We start from the raw sequence: 21962 nt of genomic DNA, 5'->3' as shown, positions 1-21962 counted from the left end.
TTTTTAAAGCCTGCAATGGGTGTTGAGTTCTACCAGGTGCAGATGCCTTTGTCTTATTTTTAGCTCTTAAGTGCCAGGTCCACTGGGACTTCCCTGGTGGCGCAGTGGTTAAGACTCCACGCTCCCAGTACAGGTGGCCTGGGTTCGATCCCTGCTTGGGGAACCAGATCCCACATGCGTGCCGCAACTGAGAGTTCACATGCCTCAACTAAGGAGCCAGCGAGCCACAACTAAGGAGCCTGCCTGCTGCAGCTAAGGAGCACACATTCCAAAACTAAGAGCCCACCTGTCGCAACTAAGACCTGGCGCAACCAAATAAGTAAAATAAAATAAATTTTAAAAAAGAACCAGGTCCACGTTGCTGGGCCCTGGTTCCTTCTAACTCATGCTCTCATCTTCTCTTCATCAGCATTCCACCCACCAAACATTTATCTAACTCCTATTTATATGCGGGGCACTCTTCTAGGTCCTGGGGAGGTAGACCTGAATAAAGCACACACAAACACCTGCTATCATGGAGCTTATGTCCCATGTATCTGGCCCATGTGAACCTTTGTCCACTCCCCTATATGACACAAATGTGAGGGAATCAGGTCTGTACCAGGGTGGCCTCAATGGGTATTATCCAGTCATTGCACAAGTTTCCCCTATTTGTCAGAAATGTAAGGGACTCCCAACTGGGATTGCTTGGTTGACCCATAAAGGAGAAGGTGAGATAGAGCCTGGGCCAGGGTAGTACCAGGATGGCCTTAAGAATGGGCTACAAGCAGCAGAACAACAGGTCTGCTTGGCACAGACGCATGGCCTCACCCTGCTGGCAGCTGCAGCAGCCCTGTTTAAGAAGTCCAGGTGAACTTAATTAGAGCTCAGGCGCACAGAAAAACCCAAGTGTGCCAGCAACTATTTCCCACATGGAGGAGGAGGGCCTCAGCGGCCAAAGTTGTCCTTGGTTTGTCTTTGCTGTCTGTGGACAAAGCTGTATTTTAGACCTGAAATTACAGGGAGTTCACTAGTAACACTGTTAGAGACCATTTTTGATTAGAAAAGTCCTGTGCATTCCAAGTAAACTAAATTATGAGGATAAAGCTTTTGTCTCAAAGAACCAGTAAATGCCAGGCTAGCATCTAACTTAAAAAAAAAAACAAAACACCATATTTAGAATCATTTCATTGCCCTAAAGAGTCAAGCTCTTTTCTTTACGAAAAACTACCAACACAGAGAGTCCTTCACTTGACAACACCCTTTGAGGCTACCATTCTAGGGAGCATGAATGACAGGGTGGTGGAGTCCTCAGAAGGCACAAAGACAGGACATTCCAAAGCCTAGACTTGCCAGCACTCCCTTTTCTTGTGCACAGGCCAACTATTATCACCTCCTCCACCTCCCTCCCTCCCTCTCCTTGTAACGTCACTGCCTGGCAAGTTAAACTTGATCTTAAGGGCCAAGTGAAGTGATGTTCTGGAATTTAGGGCGGATTAGATGTGTATTCCCAGATGGGCTGCTTTTTGTAAGTGACCAAGCCTCTTGATATTCTAAGTATTTGCCATCTCTCTTGAGACTGAGCAGATTAATGATGAAAGGTGGGGTGATTTTTTCCCCTCTCTCCTCAGCCATTGAACTTCCTGCTGCGACAGAGTTCTTCCTCCATATTTGTTATATCACAGTCACTTGCGCATAGAAGGCGTTTGTTTCCCAAGGCCCAGGGACAACACTCTTTCATTTTACCTGCTAAGGCTGACATACACTTCCCCTTAAGTGTAGAGTTGTCCTAAGTATTAATACCACTGTGCCCTTCTGAACCTTAGGTATGAGATATTGGTGCCTGCAAGTAAGCTTTCTGGTAGGTTACCTCTGAATAGCCCATTATAAATACAACAAAAGGAGCAATATATGCGATGATACTAGTTTTAGAAGGACAGGTTCATGGCTTACAGCTGGAGATGCTAAATTTTCCTTAAGTTTGTTATGCTTTTTAAGTAACTGCTGAGATGTCTCACATAGAGTCTAAATTCAGTTTATGGAGTGCCTAAGTCTGGCTACAGGGCATTATTTTAAAATCATAGCCATGTATAATTTTGCTTATTTCATTATATCCACGTAAGAGTCTCCTTTCCTCTTTGTAGATGTTCTTTAAGGTCTTTTTCAGTTCTAAACATTTTGATTCCAAATAGTTTGCATTTGGGGTTTGTTTGGATCGTTTTTAGTCTGTGGAAATCCTGAAGCATAAGAATGGCTGTTTCTTTGTTCATCTTTTTATATATATATATATAAATTTATTTATTTTTGCCTGGGTTGGGTCTTCGTTGCTGCACGTGGGCTTCCTCTAGTTGCAGTGAATGGGGGCTACTCTTCGTTGCGGTGCGCGTGCTTCTCATTGCAGTGGCTTCTCTTTCTGCGGAGCACAGGCTCTAGGCACACCAGGCTTCAGTAGCTGTGGCTCTTAGGCTCTAGAGCGCAGGCTTAGTAGTTGTGGCGCACTGGCTTAGTTGCTCCGCGGCATGTGGATCTTCCCGGACCAGGGTCGAACCCGTGTCCCCTGCATTGACAGGTGGATTCTTTACCACTGTGCCACCAGGGAAGTCCCTCTTTGTTCATCTTTAAGGTGGTTTGCTTATGGGCGTTTTTCCACCTCCTTAGGAGTGATAATTGAGTTATCTGTGTGTTATTTAAGGCCACTCATCTTAAGGGCAGTCCTTTTTGTAGGTCATTATTCAAAATCTGTCAGCTGCCACCCACATACAATAAACTCTCACACTTGACTTCAGAGTAGGGGTCTGCTCAATTACTTCTTGTCAAAGTTTCTAAGAGCTGAGTTTTTTCCCAGTTATTTCTTGAGCTTATAAATCCAAGTTTTTATTTAATCAGAGGAACTTCATGGGAAAATAGCAGTATGTGAAATATTCATTCACAACAGTGATAGTTTGATTGAGGAATAGCAGCAGCTGCCCTAAGTCCATGGCTGTGAGAACACAATTAAAATTTTAACACATTTTGTGAAACACTTTTCTCTAGCACTCAGCTTTCAAAGTAATGGGGAAATGTATATGGTGCTTAAGTATAAACTCCTACTTGAAGTCCTTTTGTAAGTTTAATGATGAGAAAATATCTTTTTTCGTTGACAAATTCAAACACATTGACCTAATGGATTTTGATAGTTGCTGAAATTCCCAGGCTTAGTCTCAGTGTAAATCTTCAGAATATTGAATGCAAAGATTCTCAAAGTTTTGTGTGCATAAGAATCAGCTGGTGGACTTGTTAAAAATGCAGATTTGGCTCAATTGCTGATGACTTAGGTAGTATCATGTTTTTGACTATTACAGCTATACAGACTGTATACTATTACAGACTATAACAGCTGTGCACATTTTAGGTTGTGTTATTGTGGTGAACATATTTATGTATTGCTGTGGGGCATATAGCTAGGAGTGGAATTTCTGCATCATCAGTTAGCCACATATTCAGTGTTAGTAGTATACTGCCAAAAAGTGTTCCAAAGTGGTTGTACCAATTTATAGTCCCTCGCTCAGTATGTAAGAGTTTCTGTTGTTCCACATCCTCAGCAACACTTATTATTTTCTGTTTTAATTTTAGCCATTCTGGTGGTTATATAGCAGTATTTCATTATCATTTAAATTTAAATTGAATGTATAAGTAAATGTTGGTATAATCACACAGTGGAATACCATTCAACCAAAGAGAATGAACAAACTACAACCACATGCAACAATATGGATGAATCTCACAAATATAATCAATAAAAGAAGCCAGACAAAAGAATGCATACTGTATGATTCCATTTATAGACTTCAAAAAAAGAAAATCAAGACCTCAGATGAAACTAATCTATGGCCTTAGAAGTTAAGATAATGGTTAACCTTGGGGTGGGGAAATAGGTTGTAAATGAAAGGGAGCAGAAGGGAGCCTCTGGGATATCAGTGATATTCTGGTTCTTGATGTGAGTGCTGGTCTTTCAGACAGGTTTAGTTGTGAAACCTCAGCAAAGTGTCCATTTATGGTGTGTGTACTCTTCTGTATGTATATTATACTTTTGATTAAAACTTTTTTTTTAAGTACAGATTTTCAGGCCCTTACCATGAAAAGTTTGGTCCTTTGATGGGACCTGGGACTTTGCATGTTTAACAAGCACGTGGGTGATTGGGATGCAGGTGGCCCCAAAGTGCACTTTGAGAAACACTGGTGAAGGGGTTCAGAACAAGTCTCTCCCAGATGTTCCACTTTGTCATGTGGACTGTTTTGAGCTGAAGGCAATCCAGACCCAGCAGATTAAAAAAAGCTTTTACCTTTCCCTTAACTGCCTAGAAGAATTTAGGTAGAGGGCCTGGTCCAGGAAGAGATCACCATAGACAACTACAAAGAATATGGGCTAAGTGTGATAAGTTGGGGGAGAGCGTGGCTGGGCCTGCAGATCCAATTCCTCCTTGTGTCTCATTGTCTTTACATGGCACAGGGTGCAAACGTTTGTTGCCAAACATTTGCTCTTCCCATCTTCCAGTGAATTTTTTTTTTCCCCTTTGAAGTGCCAGATCCCTACCCCCTTCTCTTTAGCTCAGAATGGCATATAAGCCTCAATTGCCTAACTACTTGTCTCATATTCTTATGTGGCCCCTGTACATAAGTAATTAAATTTGTTTTTCTCCTGTTAATACGTCCTATGTTAATTTGATTATTAGACCAACCAAAGAACCAAGAAGAGTAGAAGAAAATATTTTATTCCCCTACCTTGGTAATTACATTCAGGGTAGAGATTTTTAAAGCATTCACCAACCCTTCAAAATAATTTGATCAGCTGCTTTGTACATTGCAGTTATTTTAGGTAATCTCAGAGCCCCCCACCTTTCACCTTCTGAGAGTGAATCACTCCTGGAAAATGAAAACACTGAGTGAGCTCCACGTGGGAAAGAGCTGCAGCTTATACTTGATGTGGAAAGGACAATCAATTGAGAAATAAATCCATTAGGTGGGAAGGAAAAAAACCCCATGAACTGCTGGAATCGTAGAAACTCTCTCTGGGAGGAGGACTGATCATTTCTGATGAAAGCCCATTTCATTTATTTAGCCAAGAGTGATAAAGTATGTCTGTGTCTGAGGCATCTGGTGGAGGCTCTGTAAAAACTAGGTTTAGAACTGAATCAAAATCTCTTCCAATTACATGAAGGAGGAAGCTTAGAATGCAAATAACTGTAAGGCTGTTGCTTTTTGTGACTAAAAGTCCCCCACATGGTAAGGCCTGAATCAGTTTTCATTTCATTGCTAAGGGGGAAGAACAGAGCTACCAGACACAATTACAGGCAAGTTTTTAAGGTGAACAAAAGGAGTGGGAAAAAAAAATCACTCAGTGCTTGTTTAGAGCTTGCCCTATCCACCAAGTCCTGAGAAAGAAAGTGTTCTCAAATGTCAAGGGGAAAGTGGTTCTTAACCAATGAAAAAATCCTCAGCCTTTAAAGGGGCCATTATTCTCCATGGAGGTACACGGGTATAGACAATATTACCTGATTTACCTATAGGCAGGCTAATATTAAGCTGATATTCACTGATGTGCCTGTACCAATTGTTTAAAAAAATTGAAATAGATTCATACCTGTTGGAAAATAGCCACAGTCCAGGGTTCCCTGAGAGCCCCTCTCCACTGTCCACACTTCCTGGTTCCTCTAGACCTCTGGACAATACAGCAACTAAAGAGTTAATGTCAGACAGTCCTGGGGCTGCCAACCCTCTTTAGCCATAAGCTACTTCAGAGGTCTTTGCTCTGTGGGTATATCTGTGAAGGGGGAGAAGTAACCTTGTTTGGGAGGGTAGGCAGAGGGTTCTTATCCATGGTCCTCTCCTCTTCTCTATCTTTTCACTGACCCCCCTCCCCCAATGCTACTTCCCTTGTAATTTCTCATTCTTTGGCAACTTCTCATTAAAGTTATATTCTTAGGCACTGAAGGGTCAGTAATTAAATGTAGATGTTTTGTCATTAGATTAACCTTTGATTTAGTCAGTCCTAAATATCCAACGACTTACTGCTGCTATCTGATTCACTCACTCACTCAGTGTCTCACTCATTCAGCAAACATCTATGGAATGTCTGCTACATGCCAGGCATTGTGCTTACCACTAAGACTCCATCCGCAGCTTAAAATAAAGCTCACAGTCTGGTGGGGGTGACCAACCCATAAATGGATAATTTTGGTACGGTGATAGAGCTATGCAACAGTATGACGGGAACGTAAACAGTAGGATGGAGCTACCCACAAAGATAGCCTGAGTAGGTCAAGGATGACTTCCTGGAAGAGGGGGTTTAAGCCTGGTCTTAATGGAAGAATAGAAGTTAGCTGGATGGGGATATGGAATGGAGGACGTTTTGGGCAAAGAGGTACTGTATGAATAAGGTGAGAAGTAGATGGCATGTGCAGGCAACAGAGTGTAAAGTGTGAGACTGAGGTTGGTAGGAAATGAGACCTGAGAAGAAGGTAGGGTCAAGAAAGCTGCTTAGGAGCTGAGATTTGATTCTGTAAGTCATAGGCTTTTTGACTCACCAGGTGTAACCAAATAATGTTACTAATAATAAAGTGTTGGGTTTGTGATGGCTTTACTCCTTAAAAAACTTAAATTAGAGCCAATTCAAGGTTATCCCCATAACATTGTGACTCTCCCCCACTGGCATTCCATATGCTTTCTTGAGACAGAGAGAGAGGAAGGGATAGAGTTAGGGCTAGGAGCCAGGGCTTGAGAATAACTCCCTGCTCACCTCATCCAAGCATCAAGCTAGCAGCATGGCATTAACAGATTGCCTCTGCTCTTTACCTTCTTACCAAGATTTGGGGGTTTCATCAAATGTGAGTACACCCAGAGGACAGTACACCTCCGTGTGTGTATATTAGCCGTCTCGTTGGTCCTGAGAGGACTGTGGCCACGAAGAATGCAAAGCCGGGGAAGGGTTTCCATGCTGTGGGCTCACGTGCATTTTACGGCAATTCCTCTGGCTTCGTAGAGCAGTGATTAGGCATCCCGTGGGCAAGGAAATCTCAGCCACATACTCCCAACGTAGTTATTTTTCAAATAAATTACATATGTTTATTGCTGCACTAATATATTGTGCCTGTTTAAAAACATCCTCCAAAATGGAAATTGTAAAAGGATAAGATAAATATGAGATTAAAACATTTAAAATAATTTTTATTTACTTATTTAAAAAACCTCATGATTTTGTCTAATTATTTTTTTAAATCTTGGTTTATTCTTGTGATGCTATGATTTGCAGGTCTTGCTCTAAGTTTATTTCAGTTTTGGTTTTAATGGCTGATGTAGTGGATAAGGCCTCATAAAGTGATATCCCCCCACAATGGAAATGCACTTCCTGAGTCAAGAGATTCAGTTTAAGTTCTATCTAGCAATTATGTAATTGTTTTGTTGAAATTCAAGTCAGTAAGTTTCCTTTATCCCTGGTATCAATCAGTTGTTCTTGTAAGCTAATTGGCAGGGGTACATGTTTTTCATAGTGTTGACAAATGTTTCAATTTTTAAACCTCTGTTTAAAAATTTTAAAAACAGGTCAGTAAATTCTAATCTATCCCATGTCCTTAAAGTGTTCTAATACAAATGTTTGTATACCTGATGCCTTTATATCATTTTTGACAGTAAAACCACAAAAATGATGGAAACATTTCCAAACTTCTATATTCAAATATCTCTTCAGTAGGGGTTTCTTTTGAAAAGTAGTTACTTTCTCACTCATTGTCAAAATGTTATCTTTACTTTGAAGGGACTGAGTATGTAGTTTTTTGTTTATTTACTTTTGTTTTTGTTTTCAGAAACAACTGGGAGGTAGTGTACTAACACCATCAACAAAAGGGCAGCAAATGTAGGCTATTTGTCTTTTTGTGAAAGAAAAGATATGCCTCTTATTTAAGTTTGGCAATTTGAAAATTGCCAAAATTGGCCTGATTGGATGTTAGAATGGGTGAGAGAAAGGAGTCCAGAATGAATTCTGAGCTTTCCCGCAAGGACAGCTGCCTGAATGTGGTGTCACCAAATGAGGTAGATGGAGGAGAGGACAGGGGCCAGTTTAGGAAGATAATGAGAGACCAGGTGGAACTTTGGACTTGCTGAGTTCACATGCCTACAGGACTTTCTGCTCTTACTTCATGCCCAACACATTAAAAACCAAACTCATCCTTGGCTTTATGCCCCAAACTTCCTTTTCCTCTGTTCTCCTATCTGTGTCGGTGGCACCACCATCTCCTAGTCACTTAAAACTAAAAACTTTGGAGCCATATGTGACACATTCTTTCATTTTCACCTGTATCTAATGTATAACTAAGACCTTTCCTCTGTCATTTGTTCATGCTACGTGTATTTATTGAGCACCTGCTAAGTACCAGGTACTGAGTTAAGCCCTGAGGATATGTGTGAAGAAAACAGACAAGGTCCTTGTGCTCATGGAGCTTATATTCTGTCTGGGAAAGATAGATAATAAACAAGTATATAAACAGAAAATTGTTGGTAAGTGCTAAGAAGAGAATTAAAGCAAATGATATAATACTGCCTGGGTGGCTGCTATAGAATTATCAGGAGGTGTCATTTAGGGTGAGGTCTGAAAAATCCATGCACTAGTAGTAGGGGAATGAGCTTTCCAGGCAGAAGGGCCCAAGCCCCAGATGACCTTGGTAAGTTCTAGGAACAGAAGGAGGTTAGTGTGGCTCTAGGGCTTGTTGGCAGAGGTGATGGGGTAATCCTGATAATCATGACTTTTCTTTAACCTCTGCTGCTTGGTTCCTGTGCTCCATCACCTCATACATGGCCCATTATATGATGCCCTTTAATTTCTTCCCACTTTCACTCTCTCCTCCAAACTATTTTGCGCATGAATGTCTAATTAGCCTGAAATTTTCACATCATTCTGCCATGGTAAAAAGCCTTCAGTAGTTTAGCAGTAGCAGGCTGACCTTTGGGGGCCAAAAAGACAGGCAGCTCTGCTCCTGGGATGTTTGCTCCCTGTGAGATTTCCAAGAGGCCTTGGGAGGAAACATCTCTTGATAGCCTCTAATGTTTAACCACCTGTGTATTAGTTTTCTATTGCTGCTTTAACAAATTACCACAAACCTAGTGGTTTAAAACAACACAGATTTATCCTTTCATAATTCTGGGGGTCAGAGGTCCTAAATGGGTCTTACTGGGGTTAAATCAATATGCTGGCAGAGCTGTGTTCCTTTCTGGAGGCTCTGGGGAGAACCCATTTCCTTCTCTTTTTTCAGCTTCTAGAGGTCCCCCAGATCTCTTAGCTTGTGGCCTCTTCCTGCATCTTCAAAACTATCAGGGTAGCTTCCTCCAATCTCTCTTTGACTCCGACCTTCACTTTCTTACTTCTACTTCCACTTCTAAGGACCCTGTGATTATATTGTGCCTACCTGGATAATCCAGGATAGGATAATCTCCCCATCTCAAGGTTAACTAATTGATAACCTTACTTCTCCCTTATTGTGTCATATAATGTATTCACAAGTACCAGTGACTAGGACATGGACATCTTTGAGGGGGTCATTATTTTGCCTACCACACCAAGCTTCTTTTACATATTAGGATTTCTTAAATATCTGTGGCTCATGGGGACTTCCTACAAATGGAAAACCCACTAAGACTAAGAGAAGGCCTGTCATGGGAATCTGATTGCTTTGGTTCTATAAACATGGTGAAGCTATGCCCATCAATGGAGCAGGATTATTACTTTTTCCTGCAAGGGCAACTGAATGTGGGATGATGCGAATAGAAGCCTTTGCTGTTAATAAAGATCACTGACCTTTAAGGTACCTCCTAACCCTTTATGATCTTCCTGTTTGATGAGATGATGCCCAAGTGAGAATGAACTGTGGACAAAGGGGGTTGTGGAAATAGAGGGAATCATATTAGTTAGCACAAGTTCTAAACTCTCAGAAAAATTATTATTAAGCTTCATTTAGTGGACACATCTGTCTTCCCCACACTAAGAAATTTATACGTGAAGAGATAGCAGAATGTTCCTCAGTGAGACCTTCTTTTGCTGTCTTCAAACTCTAAGTTATGTCTATATGCTAAAGAAACTATTCTTTGGCAGGAAATCCAAGTAAACTCCCATTATATTGACCTCCATTGGAAAATGACCATATGTCCTGAATTTATGGAAGAGTTGTCATTTCATATAATTTTATTCTCCTCAATAAAGAATTAATTAAATGCATAACTAAATGCAATTTAATTTTTACCTTGTAAGACTTTTCATACAAATAACTTCACAAATCAGAATAAGATCCTCTGTCTTAATCCATCTTAATTTCAGTTTGAGCAAGTGTAGTCAAATATGTCTTCCTAGTGGTGGAATTTTTTTTTTAAGTATTTTCATTTTAATTTTTTAATTATTTATTTTAAATTTATTTATTTTTGGCTGCGTTGTGTCTTCCTTGCTGCACATGGGCTTTCTGTAGTTGCAGCGAGTGGAGGCTGCTCTTCCTTGCGGTGCACGGGCTTCTTATTGCGGTGGCTTCTCTTGTTGCAGAGCACGGGCTCTAGGCGTGTGGGCTTCCGTAGTTGTGGCACGTGGTCTTAGTTGTCATGGCTCACAGGCTCTAGAGCACAGGCTCAGTAGTTGTGGCACACGGGCTTAGTTGCTCCACGGCATGTGGGATCTTCCCAGACCAGGGCTCGAACCCGTGTGCCCTGAATTGGCAGGTGGATTCTTAACTGCTGAGCCACCAGGGAAGCCCCCTAGTGGTGGAATTTTTTGCCTAAATAATTATATCTACAAAACATTCCTAGTCAGTATAGCTAGAGACAAACAAAACTTACTTCCAGGCTCTTTGTATAAGCAGCAAATTGGTGTCTGGGAACACATTTACTTTGAAAAACAGGTAAAAGGAAGAAATGTTAAGAATAATGATATCTAATGTATATTAAACACCTGCCATAATTTAGACACCGTGCTAAGAGCTTTACACGTACAGTTTGGTTTCAGTCTTAAAAATGAAGTATCTTCTCCTCGCCTTTATTATAGACGTGGAAGATGATAAGGCACTTAGAGCAATGTGTCCTAATAAGGTATTAAGCTAGGAAGGGGAGAATTGATATTTGGATTAATTCACTGCCTCCTAATACTGCTTCAACCCCAAGCCTTTCTTCCTCTCAGCTGCTCAAGGAGGAGGAGAGCCTTTGGAATTTAGGTGGCTTTTAAGAGGGAAGGTGGTTGGGTAACTAAAGTGGGAAGGCCAACAGAGCTGAGGTGGGATTATAATGGTGTCCTAAAAGGGTAGGACCTGAACTGCAGAGAGAACCAATGAGAGTCTCCCACCAGACCAGGAACCAGGGATCTCTATGCCTGGGCTCAGAGTTCTTGCTTTGGCATCTTCTGTGATGAAGACCTGCTCTGTCATTCCAGGCTGCCCCATTCCAGAAAATAGCTCACCATTCTCCCAGCCACTCAAACCTAAGCTAGGAGTCATCTGCACTTCCTCTGTTTTCTTCCCTCCTCAAATCCTACTCATCAGCAAGTTCTGATTGTCCTACTTTAAAATACATCTAGAATCTGGACTCTTCTGTCCATCCCAATAGCTACCACCTTCCTTGGTCCAAAGGTTCATCTACTCTCTCTCTCCTCAACTAACATAATAGCCACCCTGCTTTCACTCCCACTTTCCTAAAATCCCACCCTAAAGTCAGCTTTCAAAAACATAAATCAGATTATGTCTTCTCTCCTCCTAATCTTCATTGACATCTTCCTACTGCATTTAGAATAAAATCCCAGTCCCTTAAAAGGGCACACAAGGCCCTTGGTGAACTGGATCTTGTCCACTTCTCTAAACTCCTTTTGTATCGTAAGTCCTTTCCCATCTCAGGGCCAACTTTGCACCTGGGTTCCCTCTGCTGGGATCACCCCCTTCCTTAGATATTTAATGTTATCTCTTCAAAGAGGCCTCAAGTAAGTACACCTTCACATGCATCTCTCAAATACTCTATCACATCACCCTTTCAATTTTTTATGCAGCAATCATTCCAATCTCTTATTATTTTATTTGCAAGCTGGCTGTTCTTTCATCTCTTCCATTGGAGGGCTAGACCTCATCTGTCTAAGTCCTCAGTGTCTGACAAATTATGGGTTCATTAAATATCTGATAAAGAAATGCATCATAATGATTTTTTAAAGTATTATTACGTTTTTAAGCTTAGGTGCTTATAAGGGACACATTTTAGAATGTCTGCTCAGCTCCTAATTACCCTCTTAACTGGGTTCCCCAATTTGGAGAAAATGGCCCCCAGGACCATTTGGTTGAACACGCCCCTGATCTCCTGCAGCAGTGGATTGGACAGCTGACCCAAGCTGGGTGAACCAAAATTGCAACCTTTGCAATTTGGAATTAGGACTGAGACTAATATGGTTGGACTGTACTGTGTATCCTCAGGAGACCTGAGCAGTCATGAGTTCTGCTCTGGGGGTCAGAGAAGGCTGGTGAGCAAAGAGAGAGAAGACTGAGTAGATGGGCAGAGACAAACTGTGACATGAGACACAGGGAGAGAGTCTGGATGACTTTCCAGGTTCTGATTCCAGTATTGTCCTGCTGCCCAGCTGAACTCCTGCCCTTGGGATCAGGGAAATATCAGCTGCCTACCCTTCAAATGCCAACCCATACGTGAAATCAGTGTGGTGAGAATATCTCAGTCAATTTAACACTTTGTGAAAACAAATTTGCCATTATCATGTTGGTTCTGCTTTAGAGCATGATGCCCTGTGCCATTTTCACCTCATATCATGATAGATGACTTGCTTTTCATCTAGAAACTGTGTGTAAGTGAGAAGATTTCTAGAAGAAGCAAATGGAGAAAAAGCAGTGAGAGCCCAACATCTTTGTGGCATCCCTTGCAAGGAGAGAGTAAGGCAACCTCTGAAAAGGGGAGGTATGAGTGATGAAAAAGCAAGTGCTGAAGCAAATAGCAGGAAGTTGTGTGGGCCCAATCGCAGTGAGCAGGACTGCTGAGAACTAGGGGACTTATAGAATATAAAATGTCTGTTTGCAAGATATGAGTTTAGAAGCAGCAGAGTGAATCTTCTCAGGTGATGGATCATTATGATGAAATCAATCTTCACAATGGAAGACAAATTCAGCAAAAATGAAATATTCCCTTGGAACCAGGGGTTTAAAGTATAGTAGGCTGCTCCACCATTGGTAACAATCAATGCCAACTCAGTTTAACAGCACACAATCCCCTCTTTGCCCGACCTCATTACACCTGATACTAATGAGGGACTAAAGTCCAATGGTCATGGCTGAGAGTTTAATATTGCTACAATCACACCAATTCAAAAGCCTCTTATCAGCAAAGTCCAGGGAGAAAAATGTTGAGTTCTCAGCAATGCAACCAGCTGTAAAGTATCTCTCAATGAGTTCACCAAGGTGTGAACTTAAAAGCCCAGCAGGAGCTATTTATATCTGAAAATTATTAGGCATTCGCTGAGGAGAGGAATTGCCTCTGAAAATGGCGCCCCTAACTAGGTACTTCTGCTGTAAACCCCAGAACACTGAGCTCTTCAGAGTAATTTTCATTCTTATGAGAGTGTGCATCTCAGCTTGGAGTGTTGTTTCTCCTGTCATGTGTATCTGGACAGAATGGGGAGGGAAAGTGGTCTCCAAGGACATGGGACAGTTGAATGTCAGTTACTTTAGTACAGATCAACAGACCACCTTCTGCTTCCATGACTAGCACTTTTTTTTTTTTTTTTTTTTTTTTTTTTTTTTTTTTTGCGGTACGCGGGCCTCTCACTGTTGTGGCCTCTCCCGTTGCGGAGCACAGGCTCCGGACGCACAGGCTCAGCGGCCGTGGCTCACGGGCCCAGCCGCTCCGCGGCATGCGGGATCCTCCCGGACCGGGGCACGAACGCGTGTCCCCCGCATCGGCAGACGGACTCTCAACCACCGCGCCACCAGGGAAGCCCCATGACTAGCACTTTTTAAACCCAAGGTAAGACCGATATGAACAGTTTATGTCTGCTTATAAGGACACGTGCAAAAATATCCTGGGACACTTCAACCCAGAGAAAGCTCTGCATCTGTAGCTGCATCCTGGCCCTGCTGGAATAAATGGCCATGAGACTTAGCTGGAGGAAGTCTCTTTGCCAAAAAAGAGAGGTTATAAGACCTGGAGCAGTGTTTCCCTAACTGAACTCAACAGGGTTTTAGTATGTGTGAGGAGATAAGAGGATTACATGGGCAATGTTTTTGAGATACTGAATTAAACAAGTTAAATTAAGATTTAGAATGTATGCATGAAACATTCATGCATAACAAAAAAATCTATATAAAAACATATATAAGGTGTAAATAGCAATAAAAACCCCATCTTTAATAAATACAACATTACCAATCCCATCAATCCACCTGGATGCCCTTTTCTGATTGTGTCCTCTCTCCCCAGGTAACCAGTTTTCTGAATTTTGTGTGTGAGTTTTGCTCTTCATAATGGTTCAACTCTGTATGTATATATCCTTAAATAATGTAGTTTAAAGTTTTATATTCTTTTGAATTATCTTTGTATCAATAGCATACTGTAGATATTCTACTGAGATTTGCTCTTCATTCAACTCAATGTTCCTGGTCTTTATATACACTGATACGCACAACTGTAGTCCATTTTATTGTTATTACCCATTCCATGAATATACCACAATTTATTTACCATTCTCTCTTTCTTTTTTTTAAGGATGTTGTGTTGCTTACAGTGTTTTTCTATTACAAACAATGGAGTTATGAACTTTCTTGTATATGGTTCCTGGGGCACATGCGCAAGAATTTCTCTAGGGTACATACCTAAGAGTAGAATTACTGGATGTGAGGGTTAGCACATCTTCAACTTTGTAAGATAAACCAAGTTGTGTTCCAAAGAGATGGTTGCAATTTTCATTCACTCCAACAAACTTTAAGGATTAATTGCTCTGGGGCTTCCCTGGTGGCACAGTGGTTGAGAATCCACCTGCCAATGCAGGGGACACGGGTTCGAGCCCTGGTCTGGGAAGATCCCACATGCCGTGGAGCAACTAGGCCCGTGTGCCACAACTACTGAGCCCGTGCTCCACAACAAGAGAGGCCGCGACAGTGAGAGGCCCGTGCACCGCGATGAAGAATGGCTCCCGCTTGCCGCAACTAGAGAAAGCCCTCGCACAGAAATGAAGACCCAACACAGCCAAAAATAAATTAAAAAAAAAAACAAACAGAAAAAGAATTCATTGCTCTGTATCCTCATCAACACTTGGTAATGCTAGACCTAAATTTTTTTGCCTATCTCATTGGGATTACGGTTCTCATTTCTCTTATTATTTGTGAGTTTAATCATCTTTTCATATATTTATTGGTCATTTCAGTTTCATCTTCTGTAAATGCCATCCATGTTCTTGCCCAATTTCTAATTATGTTGTCTTTTCCTAATTGATTTGTAGGAGTTCTTTTTGCATTCTTCATTGGAATTCTTAAGTTATATGTTTGTAAATTTCTTCTCCCAATTTGTGATTCAAGTTTTCACTTTTTTTTTTTTTTTTTTTTTGTCGTTGTTGGTTTTTTCTTGTGCCGTGCAGCATGTGGGATCTTAGTTTCCTATCCAGGGATTGAACCTGTGCCCCCTGCAGTGGAAGCTAGGAGTCTTGACCACTGGGGAAGTCCAAGTTTTCACTTTCTTAGTGGTGTCTTTTCATGAAGAGAAGTTTTACATTTTAATACAGATGGATTCATCAATCTTTTTTTATAGTTGTGCTTTGGGGATCTAATTTAAGAACTATTTCTCTACCCAGAGGTTATAAAGATGTTTAGAAAATATTCTAAAATTTTGCTCAGAATAACTTAACTTTCAGTTGCTGGATTTCTTTTTGGTGTGTTTCTTTTATTGCAATGTCACAGTAAGACTGACTAATTGGGGTCCCAGATATTATAAGATTCTTTTACGCATGTGATTTCCATTGATCATAATAATTCAGTGAGGTAGGTAGGTGAAACATTACTTATCTCCATTTAATCTCTGACAGTACTGACTTAGGGACGTGCAGTGACTAAGTCTAAGGACACAGTTTGAGAGTGGTTAGACAGCATTCAAATTCAGGACTAATAAATGTAGCATCTGTGTCTTTCTACCATACTATGCAGCATGTAGGGAAGACACATGTGAATACTCTTTGAAAAAGTATTTATGCAAAAACTAACCACCTCCAGATAAAATGGCTATTTTTCTATTATTTGGGTTTAATGATCACAATTTCTTAAGAAATGCTACTCAAAGGTTACTGGAAAGTACCTGTATCTTATGTAATTTTGTAAGATTATTTTGTTTAACTCAGTGTTTCTCAAGTTTAGCTCACATAAAGAAGATTTTTTTTTAAGAAGTGGACATTTCCATTAGTAATAGGAGTAACTTGTTCATAAGTTCATAAGCATGTAGTTCAAAATCTCTATTTCTGAGAAGATGATGGCAGAATGACAATGGAGGAGGCAACTTGAAATCTGTGTTCAACAAGATTAAAAAGTTAACCATCCCTGGGGAAATAAGCCCCTTAACAATTCAGTGAAATAGGACCAGAAGTCCTCATTTGTTGAGGAATGTACTTAACACTACAGTTGATTGGATCTCACTTTTCCATTTCACAAAATACATATGTACATTAATGTGTACTTTCAAGTTGCTAAAAAGGGGCCATCTTAAAACTAGAGATGAATATAACTTTACATATTTTGTAGTGGGGTGCATGCTCACAGGTTTACCCCATTCATTGGAAGAAATGATGTACAGAACGACTGCACACTGCAGCTAAGATGGGGCTACTATAGGAAATGGACTCCCAATACATTAGTGAAGAAAAAAAGGTCTCAGTAGAGGAAGAAAAGGAACACTATTAACTTCAGCTGAAACTGGTGAAAAATAATTGCTAGGAGGAGGAGAGACTTTGTTAATAAAATAACAATAATTTCTTGAAATATTTCCAACACCTGAAATATTCTGACTATCATCCTTGCAACACCAAGAAATAAAGTCAGATCTGTGGCCCCAATATGATAGCAACAGCAGTGATTAATAGTTTGTTTTAATGAGGCAACTGGCATCTAATAAGTTATTGATTTTCCTCAGCATCTTACTAAAATGACTTGGAATGTGAAAAAAATCCTCTCCTCATATAAGGCAGTATTGATTAAGTATGAATTCATACATAGGGATTCTGGTTGCTTTGTTATCTCAGGGCCAGTGCATATTACCTGATTAATATTGATTGCACTCTGGCCATCAGTGAATTCTCAAGGCATCGTTTTTAGTCAAGGAAGAACGAATTGTTTAGTGTGACCCTGAAATCACTTTGTAGCAGCAGATCCAGAGAAAGTCAGGTTGTTGATGATGCAGAGCAAGTGGCCATGGATTTAATTTGTTCCAATGTTTTCAATGTTATAGTTATGCTTAGAAGATTCTTTTACTTCATCTTTTCATGCACATTTTTCTTTGCCCAGTATATTCTTTCTCTATTTTCTACATGGCAAACTTCTACTCATCCTTCAGGACCCCACTCAAAAGTCATCTCTGTGACTGTGTTTTTTGATCCTCTTGGGAAGATTTTGTTCTCTTGGGTCCTCTTACCACCCTTTGTTGTACATAAGTCTTCAAAACAGAGGGATAAATGCCAGTAATTATGTTTTATATCTGCTCCCTACTAATCCATGAGCTTCTTTTGGACAGGGCTGTGAATTTTCTCTTGTGATTTGTTTGCCCCTGATAATTCCCAGTATCCAAGAAGAAAGTACACACCTGGAAATGTGTAAATACTTGCCGCTGTTACATATTGGGTAGGTGTCTCTACAATACTGGAATCTGAAACTTCTGGTTCCATAGGATTTAAATGGGCTTTATACTGCCTTGGAATTTGGGAGTCACAGGTATTGCTGTACCAAGTATCATTATTACTACCAGTACCACCACTACTTACGGAGTGTTTGCATGGGTTACACTGTACTCAACACTTTAAATACAAAATCTCAATTTCTCACTGTGGAGCAAGATCATTGTTATGTTCTCCATTTTAGAGATAAAGAAAGTGAGGCTTAATACTTTTCCCAAGGTCACATCGCTAATAAATGGTGAATCGGGGAGTCAAATCAAGGTGTCTCTGACCCCAAAGCCCATGTCTATAGTGTGACTTGAGACACTCTGGCAAAGATTCATCCAAACCAGGAACCCAAAATTCCACCCTTAGAGATTAACTTAGAGATTAACTTTTTTGAGTCTTGTTGGCTTTATAGGGGCGGCAGGGGTAAGATGGTGAAACATACCTAAATAGAGTATTCTAATATATTGGAAATAGTTGGTGAACTGTAATATTTTAAGTTCCTGCCTACTAATTTATCAAGATGAATCAGTTGACAATTAGAAAAAAGCTTTCCCTTTAGCAATAGTTTACATGGGAAAGAAAACACAGAGAAAGGAGCCAATGAGGGGCCAGAGAGAAAGGACAATATCTGAAAGAAGAGTAGAAGGTGCTAAAGACTAAAGGGAGGGGGTGTCCTTTTGGTTTTCATAGAGGCTCTGACTACCACTGAGACAATGGTGTCACTTCAGGTAGATCAAAATGAAGGGGAAACGCCATGCCCATCTAGAGCATCATATTAGTTTCCTCTTGCTGCTGTAACAATTTGTGATAATTTGCCACAAACTTAGTGGCTTGAAACAACATAAATTTATCCTCATAATTCTGGAGATTAGAAGTCTGAAAGGTGTCAGCAGCATTGCATTCCTTCTGGAGGCTCTAGGGAAGACTATTTCCTTGCCTTTTCCAGGTTTTAGAGGCCACCTGCATTCCTTAGCCTGTGGTCTCTTCCTCCAGCCTCAAAGCCAGCAGCGTGGCTTCCAATCTCTCTGACGGACTCTGGCCCTCACTCTCCTGGTCCCTCTTTCACTTGTAAGGACCCTTGTGATTATATTGGGCCACCTGGATAATACTGGATGATCTCCCTGTTCAAAATCTGTAACTTAATCATATCTGCCAAGGCTCTTTTGCATGTAGGGTTCCATATTTATAGGTTCTGGGGATTAAGATGGAGACATCTTTGGGGTACATTATTCTGCCTACCACAAGTGTGTTAGAGTGGAAGTTAGAGATCAGGAGACTGGGTTCCAATCTTGGTGCTGCCCTTGAGAAGTTATGTGCCTTGAAGCAAATCTCAACCTCTCTGGGCCATTGCTTCCTAGGTGCCTTTATGTAAATGCTGCGAGGCGTGGCTCTGGCTAATTAAAAACCAGACCTGTTTTACACACCTGCAAATGATAACATAGCATTTATTTAAGGCCACTTCTGAACATTAGTCATTAGTCATTAGTCCTTCTAATGGTGTTTCTGCAGGTTCTCAGCTTATCTCTGCTTACCATCCTACGTTTACTTGCATCGTGCCTACAGAGTCTGTAAGTTTTCAATTTCTTATTTTAAATAGGGGGCTCCAGTTCTGTAGTGTGGCTGATACATTAAATATCCACAGCCAAATTGCTTAACGCCAGGTTTTTATCCCCTTCAAATTAAAGCTTTTAAAACACCCAGACTCCATGCTGGCTGAATGACACACACAGACTTTCTGCCGGCTCTCGGGGGCAGGCGATACTGGTTCCTGTCAAGTTCTAAATCTGGATGCTTTTTTATAGTGGAACAACTAAAAGGAATTGCTTCCTCATGATATATAACTACTACTTATTATAGACTGATCCATTTTGCAGCAGGGAGGTGGCAGGCAGGGAGCTGGAGAAAGAACAAGAACCAGTCTTAGACCTAAGAGAAAGTAACCTTCTAATTGCCTTTCCCATGACAGCATCATAAGCTTCTTTATGGCAGCTTTATTTCACAGTGACCTGCCACACTGCTCTAATTTTTCTGGTGTCACTCATGCAGGTTTAAAAAATGATTGGTTTTATGGCTTTTATTTGGGAATTTGTCAAGGTTTCACATTTGGGGAAGCCTTAAGCAGGGGCCTAATAATCCATAACTTGGTGTGCAAAGGGGTATTGATGGGTAACCTGCTTGGGCCCACAGGTGCCTATAATGATCACATCTTACGCCTAGCAGCAAACTCTCTATCATTTCTTTTAAGCTACAGTAAACCTTTACTGTCAGAAGACTCCATTCCAGGTTCCAGAGGATTCCTGGCATCCTGAGACGGGAGAAAAGCCTTTCTAGCTTCATGATCAGGTTGATATTTAAGCTTAATTCCCATGAAATATACTTCAGGTGTTAGTAAACCCAGACTTGGATCAGCATATTCTGGGCCTCCAGATTTACACACTATTTTTTATGACTCACAGTCTGGAAATGAAAAGTACTGGACTCTGAATCCTCTCTCTCTCTTTCTCTCTCTCTCTCTCTCTCTCTCTCTCCCTCCCTCCCTCCCTCTCTCCCTCTCTCCCTCTCCCTCCCTCCCTCTCTCTCTTTTTCTCTCTCTCTCTCTCTCCTTAGGATCTCAAAACCCCTAACAGATGTTTTTAAAAGCCTCACTTTGGAGGGCTGTTTTGGCCTCCTGCCACTGTGTACTTTTAGATTTAATGAAAATTGGTGACTCCCAAGCTCTCCTCCTGAGGGGGAAGGCAGCTACTCTGGTGAACTAGCTCATTCTTGCTCAGAAAGAGCACACAGGCCAGTGAGGTCGTGTGTAAACACACGCACACACACCTGCTTTGTCCCTAGCTCCTTTCTCTCCCGGTTGCCTGGGTTGGCCCAGCTTGGTGCATACCTGCTGGTGTTTATCACAGTTGGTGTTTCTCCCCCTCCGGTGCGCCTCGACATAGCGGGTGCTTATTTGAGCAGCAGGTGATTTTTCTGAAGTGACCTCTGCGGGATGGGAGATTTATGGTGGTGTTAGCTTTCATTATGTGTCGAGGCTGCCTCGTGAGCTCAGTGCGTCGCTGTCAGAGGAAGAGAAGAACGCTTCCCAGAATAAGCCTCCGGTATTATCTTTGAACATATGTTCTTGATTAAATGAGAAGAGGAAAGTCTCTTCGTTTTTCCCATTTGGAGGTTAAAGTGGAGGGTTTGTCTAAAAACAGATTGCAGTAAATTGTGGGTTATTTGAACAGTACGTCAACATTATTTACTCATGGAAAAAAAAAATCTCAAATTGATAGGTTTCTTTTAATTACCTCATCCTGAAAGCTGCTCTCAACAAACAGCAAATATTTCAGAAGCCATTTGGATAAGTCTGGAAATGTTGAATTACTGGAAACCTGCCGAGAATAATACCTTTGAAAATATTTCCATAGTTCTGAGTATAAGAAAACTTGATTAGGAAACAGCTTGTCTCTGAGCAAACTGGGTGTCGCCTTCTGTGATCTTGCTAGCCTCCTCGTTAAAGATGGCTTACAAGATTCTTGCTTCATGATGATCACGCCCCCTGAAAAACAGTTACCTTTCTGGAGCTAGTTGTTACTGTCCCTCACTTAGGCCAGAGTGGCCTTGTTTAACCCCACTCTGATAATATCTTCCTCTTGGGTTCTGTCTAGCAAACACAAAAGCTAAATGAAAGAAGGTTCAGTAATTGAGTGTGAGTTCTGGGCAAGTCCAAAGAGCTCTTCTAGCAAATCCAGGCCAAAGCACATTTTACAGACAATGTCCTTTGACTTCATTGCTTGGTCCTGACTCGATGAAAAGAGGATCTGATAGATACAGCCATTCCCAGGGCCCAAACCTATTTGGGGGGTGAGGGAGGTCGCTGAGGGGAAGAGGACAAGGGGACTCGCAAGCCACTCATATACACATACACCCCTGGGCTCATGTCCTTTTGTGACACCCTTTTCAAAACTGCTTATGATGTTTTCTTTCTGTGTGTGTAAGGGACTGTGGTGTGGTGGCAGGGGTCCTATATGTGAGAGGTTGGGCTAGATTTGGGGTCAACACACTGTGATTTACCCTAGGCTTCAAGTTCTTTGGGCACATCCCATAC

The sequence above is a fragment of the Hyperoodon ampullatus genome (genome assembly GCF_949752795.1).
Source record: "Hyperoodon ampullatus genome assembly, chromosome: 1".
Taxonomy (NCBI): domain Eukaryota; kingdom Metazoa; phylum Chordata; class Mammalia; order Artiodactyla; family Ziphiidae; genus Hyperoodon; species Hyperoodon ampullatus.
The sequence above is the reverse complement of the archived record's forward strand: the minus strand, read 5'-3'. Positions refer to the sequence as shown.